Source organism: Hemicordylus capensis, chromosome 6, assembly GCF_027244095.1.
Source record: "Hemicordylus capensis ecotype Gifberg chromosome 6, rHemCap1.1.pri, whole genome shotgun sequence".
Classification (NCBI taxonomy): domain Eukaryota; kingdom Metazoa; phylum Chordata; class Lepidosauria; order Squamata; family Cordylidae; genus Hemicordylus; species Hemicordylus capensis.
The window spans coordinates 142,084,685-142,095,434 of NC_069662.1; positions in this window are offsets into that span (position 1 = coordinate 142,084,685).

Genomic DNA, 10,750 nt, shown 5'->3' on the forward strand with positions numbered 1-10,750 from the left:
GCGCTTTCGGGAGGCATGGCAAAAGGGTGGGGTCACTCCAAGCGGCAGATGATTTACTGGGTGCCATCAGGGCAGCTCTTCAGGACCAATCTGACTCTCACAAGTTTTGCAAGGAGTTCTTCTCGCACTCCTTGCAGAACAGCAAGGAGCAGGAGGAGAGAAGAAGAGGCTGCTGGCAACCTTCTCTCCCCTCGCCCATCTGCCACTTTCAAAGCTTACAAGCGTCAATTTTGAAAGAGGGCTGGCCCCCACCAGGGGTACTGGGCAAGGCAGCATTTGGTGCTTCATCTCAGGTGCCACAATACCTTGGGTCACCCCAACCCCAAACACTCTTCCATTCATTATTTCTTTGCACTTTTGGAGAGAGGCAGGGCAGAGTTATAATTGGGCAGACAGGTTCAAAGAATATAAGCCGCCCAGCTCTGGGAGCCACCTGGCTTGCCCCTTCCCCTGACTCTAAGGTTTCCATATTCAAGCTTCCCAAATCTGGGTGGCCTAATTTGCATATTTTCCAAATTATGCAGCAACTAGTTTGCATATTTATTTATTTGACAGATTTGTATACTTTTCCCTCCTTCTCTGCCCTCCCATGTGATCGGATCCAGAGTAAAATCTGGGGAATCTGGACAGTGCATTTGAAATCTGTGTAAATCCAGGTGGAATTTAGCGGCCAGGTGGAGGAACCAGTATCCGGGGACTACTCTAAATTCCGAGTAGTCCTACCTGACTCTGAGCTCCGGCTGTCCTCATTCCCAGCTGGCTTCATTGTCGCCTGCAAGTTTTCTTTGTTCTTTCCCTTGCTCAAGAAGAGAACAAAGAAAAACAGCAGCCAGAGCTTTGTTGCTAGCTGGGAAATGAGCCCAGAGGGCCACGTCGGCCCTTCCAGGTGCTGGCCATGCCTCCTGTGTGATGTCACATGCAGGGGCCATGGCTGGCTTGCGCAAGGGGTCACCAGGGAGAGGGGTGAACACAAGCCCACTCCCCCATAGCTACAGTATGCGCCTGAAGAGATGTGTTCTCATTTTCTCTCTCCCCCTCCCTACCTCTTCAGACTTTCAGGGATGGCTAATCAGGTCTGTTATTTCTCATTTCTGTCTGTTACTCTTAACAAATATGTTCATAATATGCCCTTAGAAGTTACCCTCTTCATGATTACATATATCTTTAATATAATAATAATAATAATAATAATAATAATAATAATAATAATAATAATCCAATTTTAATTTAGAAATCTGATTTAATTTTTAGAAAATCTTGTTTTATTTAAATCACTGATTTTTACCCTCTCAATAAGTACAGAGGAAAGTAATGGCTTAAGTAAGTTTTGTAGGAATGTAAAGAATCACTTCACTTTCAGTCATTGTTGGGGCAGCTATTGTGGGGCCGTCCTCCATGCTTACAAGCTGGCTCCTTAGAATAAAGGAAGTGTCCTGTGTTGAAGTGTCCTGTGCCTTGGTCAGTACAGTGGGGTCTGGATTAGCTGGTGTAACAACCTTTCTACCAGCTTCACTTAGGATTGGGATTTGGTCTGCTGGTGCAGAGGGTGGGTTCAGACAACCTGCTGAAAGTCTGGTAGCTGGGAACCTGGTTCCCATTGAAAATGCACTCCCAGTAGGCATGTTGTCAGAAACGGGCCAACCTCCAGCTGAACTTACCAGCTTCAGTCCAAGGTTTGTAACCTAGGACAGAAGTTAAGAACACCGCTGCTGGATCAGGCCCAAGGCCTATCTAGTCCAACATCCTGTTTCACACAGTGGCCCACCAGATGCCTCTGAGAAGCCCACAGGCAAGAGGTGAAGGCATGCCCTCTCTCTTCCTGTTGCTCCACTAGTATTTAGTTTTGAATTTCACCACCCTAAATAGTTTGGTGTCATCTGCAAATTTGGCCGCCTCGCTGCTTACACCTGCTTCTAAATCATTTATGAATAAATTTTAAAGCACTGGTCCCAGTACCAATTCCCTGGGGGACCCCACTTCATACTTCCCTCCATTATAAAAACTCTACATTTATCCCTACCCTCTGTTTCCTCTCCTTCAATCAGTTACCAATCTACACGTCAACTTGTCCCCTTATCCCATGACTGCTACATTTTCTCAAGCGTCTTTGATAAGGAACTTTGTCAAAAGCTTTTTGGAAGTCCAGGTATACTGGGACTTCAACTCATGTTTTTCTCCTTTACAATATTTCCCTGCCCACCCCCCCAATGTGACTGTGTGTGTGTGTGTGTGTGTGTGTGTGTACATGTACACACATCCCCCCCACACACTCATGCACCATTACAAGTGGTTGTCAAGATTTATTCTAAGCTTTGTTTCCTACTGCACAAGCATCAGGTGCAGCCCATCCTCATCCCTTACTACAGAAAGAAAGGTGGAAGGGAAAATGAGAATGCATAGAAAAAGAAACTGAGGAAGAGAGAGAGAAAACAACTAGGGGGAGGGGAGGGGAGGGGAGGGGAAAATGAGAAAGACACAGAGGAAGCAAGAGAAATGGAGGTGCCTTGCAGAGAGAGTAAGAGAAGGTTCTAATATATATATATATATATATATATATATATATATATATATATATATATATATATTTGTGTAAGATTATGAAGATTGAAAGGAAACAGTGTCTTTATTTTCTGTTTCTTTTTCCTTTTAAGAAAAAATGGACTTGCTTATTAAACTCTATAGGCCCAACGGCACAAACACTTGGTTTCCATTGCACAATTTTCTCTCACTCAGCACAAAATGTTTCCAAGTGTACATTAGAATAAATCCTGGTAGTTGGAGGCTTAAGAATTCTAAGTTTTGAGCTCTGCTAATTCCAGATCATCACAGCTCCGAGGCTGCATGTCTGTGTCAGCACATCCTTCCATTCCCGCTGCCACCTTTACTCTTGGAAGCTGGCGAGGGATTGGCATTGACAGGACTGCTGCTCTCTGAAGCAAGGAGAGCAGAGATTCCATCAATTTCATTACCCCCTGGACTCCAAAGAGCAGAGGCAGCCCAAGCAGGAAGGACAGGCAAGTGGCATAATGGGCTAGTCAGGGTTATTTCCTTGAAACAATGCGTGACAGCGGCTGCTCAGAAAGTTTCTGAAATGGCAGCTTTTAATATTTTGAAAAGCTTATTAAGCTCACAGTCGTCATGCAGGCATTTGGAAGAGAAGAATGTCCAAGTGACAAAAGGGTTTTTCTCGAGGAACCTGCACCATTAAGCTTGCCATATGGTCATGACAGCAGACAGGAAGGAAAGATCTGCAGAAGGCATTACCCATCGTCGCAATGATGATGGCAATTAGTAACGCTATTCTCATGAACAGCTTAGCTCAGGCTAGGGCAGTCCAGCTCATCACGCAGTGCACTGTGGGATATCCAGAGGCCTGGATTGCACATTGTTCCAGCCTCCGGAGATCTGTGCTGCCTGGAGCAGTGCTGATCATGTGGGCGCATGGCCTAGCGCACCCGAAGAAAAGCACACAGCAGTCATCTGGGGGGAAGGTGAGTTGGACCCTGCCTTAAAGCCCCAGGATCGCTGTGTGAATAGCCTTGTTGTGTGATCCTTCAAATGACAATGTTCTTATAATTTCATTTTTATTTCCCTTCATGTGCTGTATTGTTAGGCCAAGGCTACACAACCTTGGCTCTCCTGCAGATGTTGGACTACAACTCCCATCACACTGGAGGTTACTGAGTTCGGCGTGTCATCTGAACCCAGCAACCTCCAGTTTGTGACTGAACTTACCGACTTCAGCCTGACTTTCTCCACCCAACAGGTTCATTTATGTATGTATGTATGTATGTATGTTTACATTTATATTCCGCTATTCCTCCAAGGAGCCCAGAGCGGGGTACATAGTTATGTTTCCCCTCACAACATCCCTGTGAGGTAGGTTAGACAACACAATGGGGGGGCAGGTTCAATTGTGGATTGGTAACTGGTTGAAGGACAGGAAACAGAGGGTAGGAATAAATGGGCAGTTTTCCCAAAGGAGGAAAGTAAGAGGTGGGGTCCCCCAAGGATCTGTACTGGGACCAGTGCTCTTTAACTTATTCATAAACAATCTAGAAGTTGGGGTAAGCAGCGAAGTGGCCAAATTTGCAGATGACACTGAACTATTTAGGGTAGTGAAATCCACAAAAGATTGTGAGGTGCTCCAAAAGGATCTCTCCAAACTGGGTGAGTGGGCGACAAAATGGCAAATGCGGTTCAGTGATGCATTATTGAGCCAAAAAAACCCAGCTGCATATATACTCTGATGGGATCTGAGCTGTCGGTGACTGGCCAGAAAAAAGATCTTGGGGTTGTAGTGGACAGCTTGTTGAAAGTGTCAGCTCAGTGTGTGGCAGCTGTGAAATAGGCCAATTCCATGCCAGGAATCATTAGGAAGGGGATGGGGCGGGGGATGCTAATATTATAATGCCCGTATACAAAACTATGGTGCAGCCACACTTGGAGTACTGTGTACAGTTCTGGTCACCATACCTAAAGAAGGACATTGTAGAACTGGAAAAGGTGTAGAAGAGGGCAACCAAGATAATCAGGGGCCTAGAGCACCTTCCTTATGAGGCAAGGCTACAACACCTGGGGCTATTTAGTTTAGAAAAAAGATGACAGACGAGAGACATGATAGAGGTCTATAAAATCATGCATGGTGTGGAGAAAGTGGATAGAGAGAAATTTTTTCTCCCTCTCGCATAACTCTAGAACCAGGGGTCATCCCATGAAACTGACTGCCAAGAAATTGAGGACCAACAAAAGGAAATACTTTTTCACACAATGGATAATCAACTTGTGGAATTCTCTGACACAAGATGTGGTGACAGCCAACAACCTGGATGGCTTTAAGAGGGCTTTGGATTACTTCATGGAGGAGAGGTCTAGCAACAGCTACTAGTTGGAGGACTATAGGCCATCTCCAGCCTCAGAGGCAGGATGCCTCTGAGTACCAGTCACAGGGGAGTAAGAGCAGGAGAGAGGGCATGCTCTCAGCTCCTGCCTGTAGGATTCCCAGTGGCACCTAGTGGGCCACTTTGTGAAACAGGACTCTGGACTTGAAGGGACTTGGGCCTGATCCAGAAGGGCCGTTCTTATGTTCTCATATTGTAGATTGGTCAATAGGTGGCAACCCCACAATCTTCTACTACTACCATTTATATACCACTTTTCAGCTCAAGTTATCAAAACAGTTTACACAGGAAAAAAAATATTAATAATGAGATGGCTCCCTGTCTCAAAAGGGCTCACAAACTAAGAAGAAAGATGAGGCAAACACCCGCAACAACCTCTTGAGGGATGCGGTGCTGCGGCTGGATAGGGACAGCTGCTCTCCCCCTGCTTAATATAAAAAGAATTGCCCCTTTAAAGGTCCCTTTTTTGCTCCATTAGCAGGAGTAACTTTTCTGCTTTTTCTTATTTCCTTTGTTAACCAGCCATCATAGATGAAACATTTTTTGACTGCATTCCTCACAGTTGGGTAGGCCCAAGAACAGAAAGGAATAATGGATTGGATCAAAACTGTGAGCAGAGGGAAGATAATCACTAACGCTGTTCTACAAATGCTTGTCTAAAAGCTGGCACAAGAATTTGTGCCATGCTGTTATATGTAAGTTCTATAACTGTTTTGTTTGTTTATTTATTTAAAAAATGAGGTTAAATGTTGGACAATTATAGCTCATTCTTAATAAGAGTTAAGCTGTTCATGTGTCATGGCCAGGACCTCTGTGTAAGAAGAGTCAGAGGAGGAGCGGGAGGACTTGGTTGGAAGAGCAGGCTCAGAAGCACAGCAGGAGGACTTGGCTGTGAGACCAGATGCTGAAGCTGGGGTGGAAGGGCAGCAGACAGGGGAATCTGGACAGCTGGCAGAGATGAGGGCTGAGGAGACTGATCAGGAAGAAGCTAGAATTTCACCTGTGTTAAGAAGACGTCTCAAGAGAAAGGCTCAGTGGGAGACACGCAGGCGCAAGATCTCACAGGAGAGAAAATAGAAGTGCTGAGTCAGGAAAGCCTGATTGGCTGCCGGTTATCTTGAGCCCTATATTAAGCAGATGCTGCTCCTGGGACAATTATTGTCAGCAACCTACCGCAGACAGTGTTCTTTGTACTTAGAATTATTCAGCCTTTCTTGTTTCAGCCTGTCCTTGTTCTGTTCATGCCTTGCTTCTTTATTTTCAGTTATTACTCAGTTATCATAGAGGGGGGTGCCTAGTTTAGTTCAAGGGACTTTAATTTTGTTTATACTAATTTGTGAGTCATTTTTCGCTTTCGTTCACTCAGCTAAGCTGCTACACTTATCTCCAGACTTTCTATTTAACTCACAGAAGTAGAGCTGAAGGGATTGTAAATCCTGTCGGGTCAGCCGTGCCAATAGATTTACGACATCATGCTGGCAAATAGCATATAAAATTCTTGGCTCCCAGAAGCCTCCCTGTTTGCACAGTTGGATCTCCAGGCTTGGAAAGTGCATTTTGGCTATGCCCAGGAGCTTCACAGCAATGTGAGCTCTCTGTTCATGGTACACATGGATGAGGACAAGTCACTTAGTCACCCCTAGATTTTGCTGCATACAAAGCAAATTGGAATGGGGATCAGATGCATGCCCCCTCCCTATGTGAGAGCCCCATCTAAGCAGACCCCAGAACTAACTTGAGGATAACTTTCGACCAAGGCCACTCTGCACTTAGAGTGAAGTTGAACTGCCTCATCCCCCTATCCTTTTGCAGGAGATAATGACTAATGAGCTGATTATGCCAAGCAGTAAGAAAAGTAGATAAGGTAGTAGGCCATGGTCTTCCCACCACAAAAGAAGATGAGTCAGTGACATACACCCAGTGGTGTATCTATTGAAAATTATTGATAAGATTACTGGAGAGTCTGTCCAGGCACAGATACTCTTTTGCACACCTGCATACTCTGATTTTCATCACAATCAGTCTTGCATACAGAAGGCAATTCTCACATTGTTAAACACTGGAAAGAGCTATCAGACATAATGCATTCTATGCAAGTCCATCCTGGTACTTCTAATTAGAAACGTAGGGCAGTGGGAATTCTGCCCCAGGATATGAATTTGGGTATAAGTGTCCTGGATCATCCTGGAGAGAATCTATCTATGTGGTTGCTAAGAGTCGATACCAACTTGACGGCACTTAATCTATCAAATCAATAAGTATCCAATTACATGAACCAGTGTGCTCCCTTGGGTTTTCTACCTGGGACTCCAACAACTGCTTCTGTGTGCCTCTCACTAGGAGCGCGTCCTTGTATACTGCATCATGTGCTATACTTGGGACTCCATTGAGCACTGCTTGTGCTCTCCTGCAACCTACAAAGAGCTTGAAATCACTAGCAGCTTGGGCAAGCTGCTGTGCATCCGCTGTCGTAACCAGGGGTGTCCAGGTTATTGTGCTACTCTCTGGATCGGTCCTTCTGCTGATCCATCCAGCTTGCCTAGCTGCCATAGGAAGCTAGCCCCACAGAGGTACCCTTCTCATGGGCACCTCTCCCTCTAATAATCCATGTAACCCTCCTGCTTCCAATCACGCTATCTTGGAGGGCGGGATTCTGCACCTGGAGTCCTGAGGAGTCTGGAGTCTTGAGGTCCCATTGTTCAGATCAGGTGAAGGTGAACATTTGCCCTGCAACTAGGCCCTCTCTATCCCTTTCATAGATCTAAGCTACCCCCTATCTCTCTCACAAGCCTCTTTCTCTTGCCCACATGGGAACTTAACCAATTTGACCTTAAACTATTATTTATTATTATTTATATTTATATCCCACTCTTCCTCCAAGGAGCCCAGAGAGGTGTACTACATACTTTAGGTTTCTCCTCACAACAACCCTGTGAAGTAGGTTAGGCTGAGAGAGAAGTGACTGGCCCAGAGTCACTCAGCAAGTCTCATGGCTGAATGGGGATTTGAACTCGGGTCTCCCCGGTCCTAGTCCAGCACTCTAACCACTACACCACGCTGGCTAAATGCCTCATTGCAGTTAAATTTATTTTTGATAGTAATATTGCGGTTAACCACATTTTTCTCTTTTATGTACACTCTCCTACAATAAATATCTTCTTTTTTATTTTGAAATTTAAGTCTTGTCTTAGTCCAGTCATTTCTTGAGTCCAAACGTTTACACAAATTAAAACTGGTGGAGCCGATCCTCTTTAAGAGCTCATTCCCCCACAAAGCCCATACATTGGTATGCTGACCAAACCTCCCAGGGCAGTTCCATTAACAGATTTTGGTGGAGAATGCATGCCAGCCATTGGGTCTTGCTTCCTTTTGATGCTCATTTCTATGGCAATTCCCTTCCTTAAGCAAGACTTTAAGAAGTCTGTTACAGAAGTCCTGTTACCAAGGAGGAGTGGGTGCTCCGCAAAAAATATTTTTTGCTCACCCATTCACCCAAACTGGAACTTTACGGTAGAGTGTCAGACAATATAGTCATAGTATATCATGGTTCTATAGCTTGAATTAATTATTTTAAAAGGCCTTCATTGTTTAAAGTAGCCTCACTCACTCACTCACCTCCAGAAAAAGCAGCAGAAGCCAGTGCAGCCATGTAGCTAGGAGACGCCTTCAGCCTCCAGGAGGCAGGCCAACCCCGCTTAGCTTCCTTCCTGGCCAGCAACTGGGCTGTGTGAGAGAGTGAAGCTCTTCTCACGATCCGTGAGAAGCACTTCTGTCGGGTCTGCTCTCCCCACAGATCAGGGTTTCTCAACGTGTGGGTCCCCAGATGTTATTGGACTTCAGCTCCCATAATTCCCAACCAAAGGCCACTGGGGCTGGGGATTATGGGAGTTGAAGTCCAGTAACATCTGGGGACCCACACGTTGAGAAACCCTGCCATAGATAATCAAAGTGAAGCCCTGCCGGCTCCAACTGCCGGCTCTGTCACACAACTGCTGGCTCCGTCATGGAGCCGGTGGGGGCTTTGGGGATCTGGGGCCAGTTGGGGGTCTACTACTCATGTGCTGTGGCACGCCGCGGCAACACACGGGCAAAACAATGAGGTTAACGGAGCACTCACTCCGTTAACCTCATTTAAGGGGAGGGGGAATTAGGCAGGCTATCCGCCGTGGGAGCACCGGGCTTGCCTGTGAAGCTCCCTTAGCCCACTTCCCAGTGATCGTGGGAATAGCCTCCATGTGTGCAAGGGGTTTCAGGGTCATCTCCCCTGCAGATTTCAGTTAGGTTGGTACTGACCTCTCTCCACAGTCCAAAAAGGCAGTATTTTCTGAGAGGAATCTGGCTTGTTTTCTGAATGCTTGAAAATATCAAGCAAGCTTTATTAATGCTAGCTTATTTACTTCATTTATTACTTTATCTGTATGAGTATTTAATGTACAGCAAAATCCTCACTCCCTAATAAAGGCCTTTGCTGCCCCTTCACTCCTCCAGATTAGACGTTCTGTAGTCACACCTGGTCTGTTCAAATGGCAGGTTCAGATTTTCATTTCTCTAATCTCCCATGTGATTTCTCTTTATTCCTTAAAACTTTTCCTATCATCTCAATTTTGTTGCCTGTCCATAGGAAACAGTATTAAGATGTTTAGTCTAAGTGTCCTGTATATGTGTGTGTATGTGTATGTATATATACACACACACTTACACTTTTAACTGTACTAGACAACTCTAGTATGGAAATCTTACATCTAACATTTGAATGTTTGGAGTGTCATTGAAACCACCTTGATAATTTTCTTGTTTGCAAAGCAGCTGTCTGGGTAACACAGTGAAATCTTTCACTGTCACATATTATCATAAAGTCATTTCAGCAGAACATTTTTTTAATTCTCTCTAATCTGCCCTGACAAAAGAATTTAAAACCATCTTTTGTAGAGTAAATTTAATGCTATAATAAACTCAAAGAGCTAGAATCATAAACTTTAAATAATTCTATTAATAGGAGCTTTGTGGTTAACGTATTAAGTTCTTCTCAGGCTAATTGCATGGACTAGAATCCAGGAATGTTGTGGGCTTGCTCAAATCTGGCAAGATATGAGCTGCAGTGCCAACATTTCGGCTGGCTGGCAGGAAGGCTATTTCCCTTCGGAGGGCCATCAAATTAGGACAGTTCACCCAGTTGACATTAGGGTGGGAGAAACCTCCTCTTCTAATTTGGGAGCTTTGCATGCCATCTTCTTCTCACCCTGTGTAAGGCTGCAGAAGAACTGTAAGGCCATAGTGAAAAACAAAACTTTATTGGCATGCCCTTTCTCTCACTCCTATGCAAATGATATCACACACTCCCCACACTCCAATCAGGAGCCAGCAGTCAGGGAGTGGGGAGAGTGATGAGGGAAGAGTGTTTCCCAGCCAGTGGGCCTAGAGACATTTGTCCTGCCCCCATTCAATTATAGCCCTCTCTTGGACCCAAGGTAATTTGTTACACACACACACACACACACACACACACACACACACGTCAACTATAGCTATGCCTCTAGTGAGCATATAGAACTCCATGGTGCATCTATACCTGGAATATGTTGAGTTCACATTGTTGCCCATCTGGATAGGAATGAGAACTAGGAAAGAATTATTTGCTTAAGGGAAGACTTTTGTATGAAAAATATGAATGGGATGGATTATTATTCATATTATGAGAAATATGAATGGGATGGATTATTTAGTCAATATTTTCAGCACAGGAATGCTAGGGGTTCTTTCAGTCATCATGACCGGCACACCAATATGTCCAAAACCTCTGTGGTTGTGTTTATGTGGGTTTTTTTGGTTTTTTGTTTCATCCTTTATTG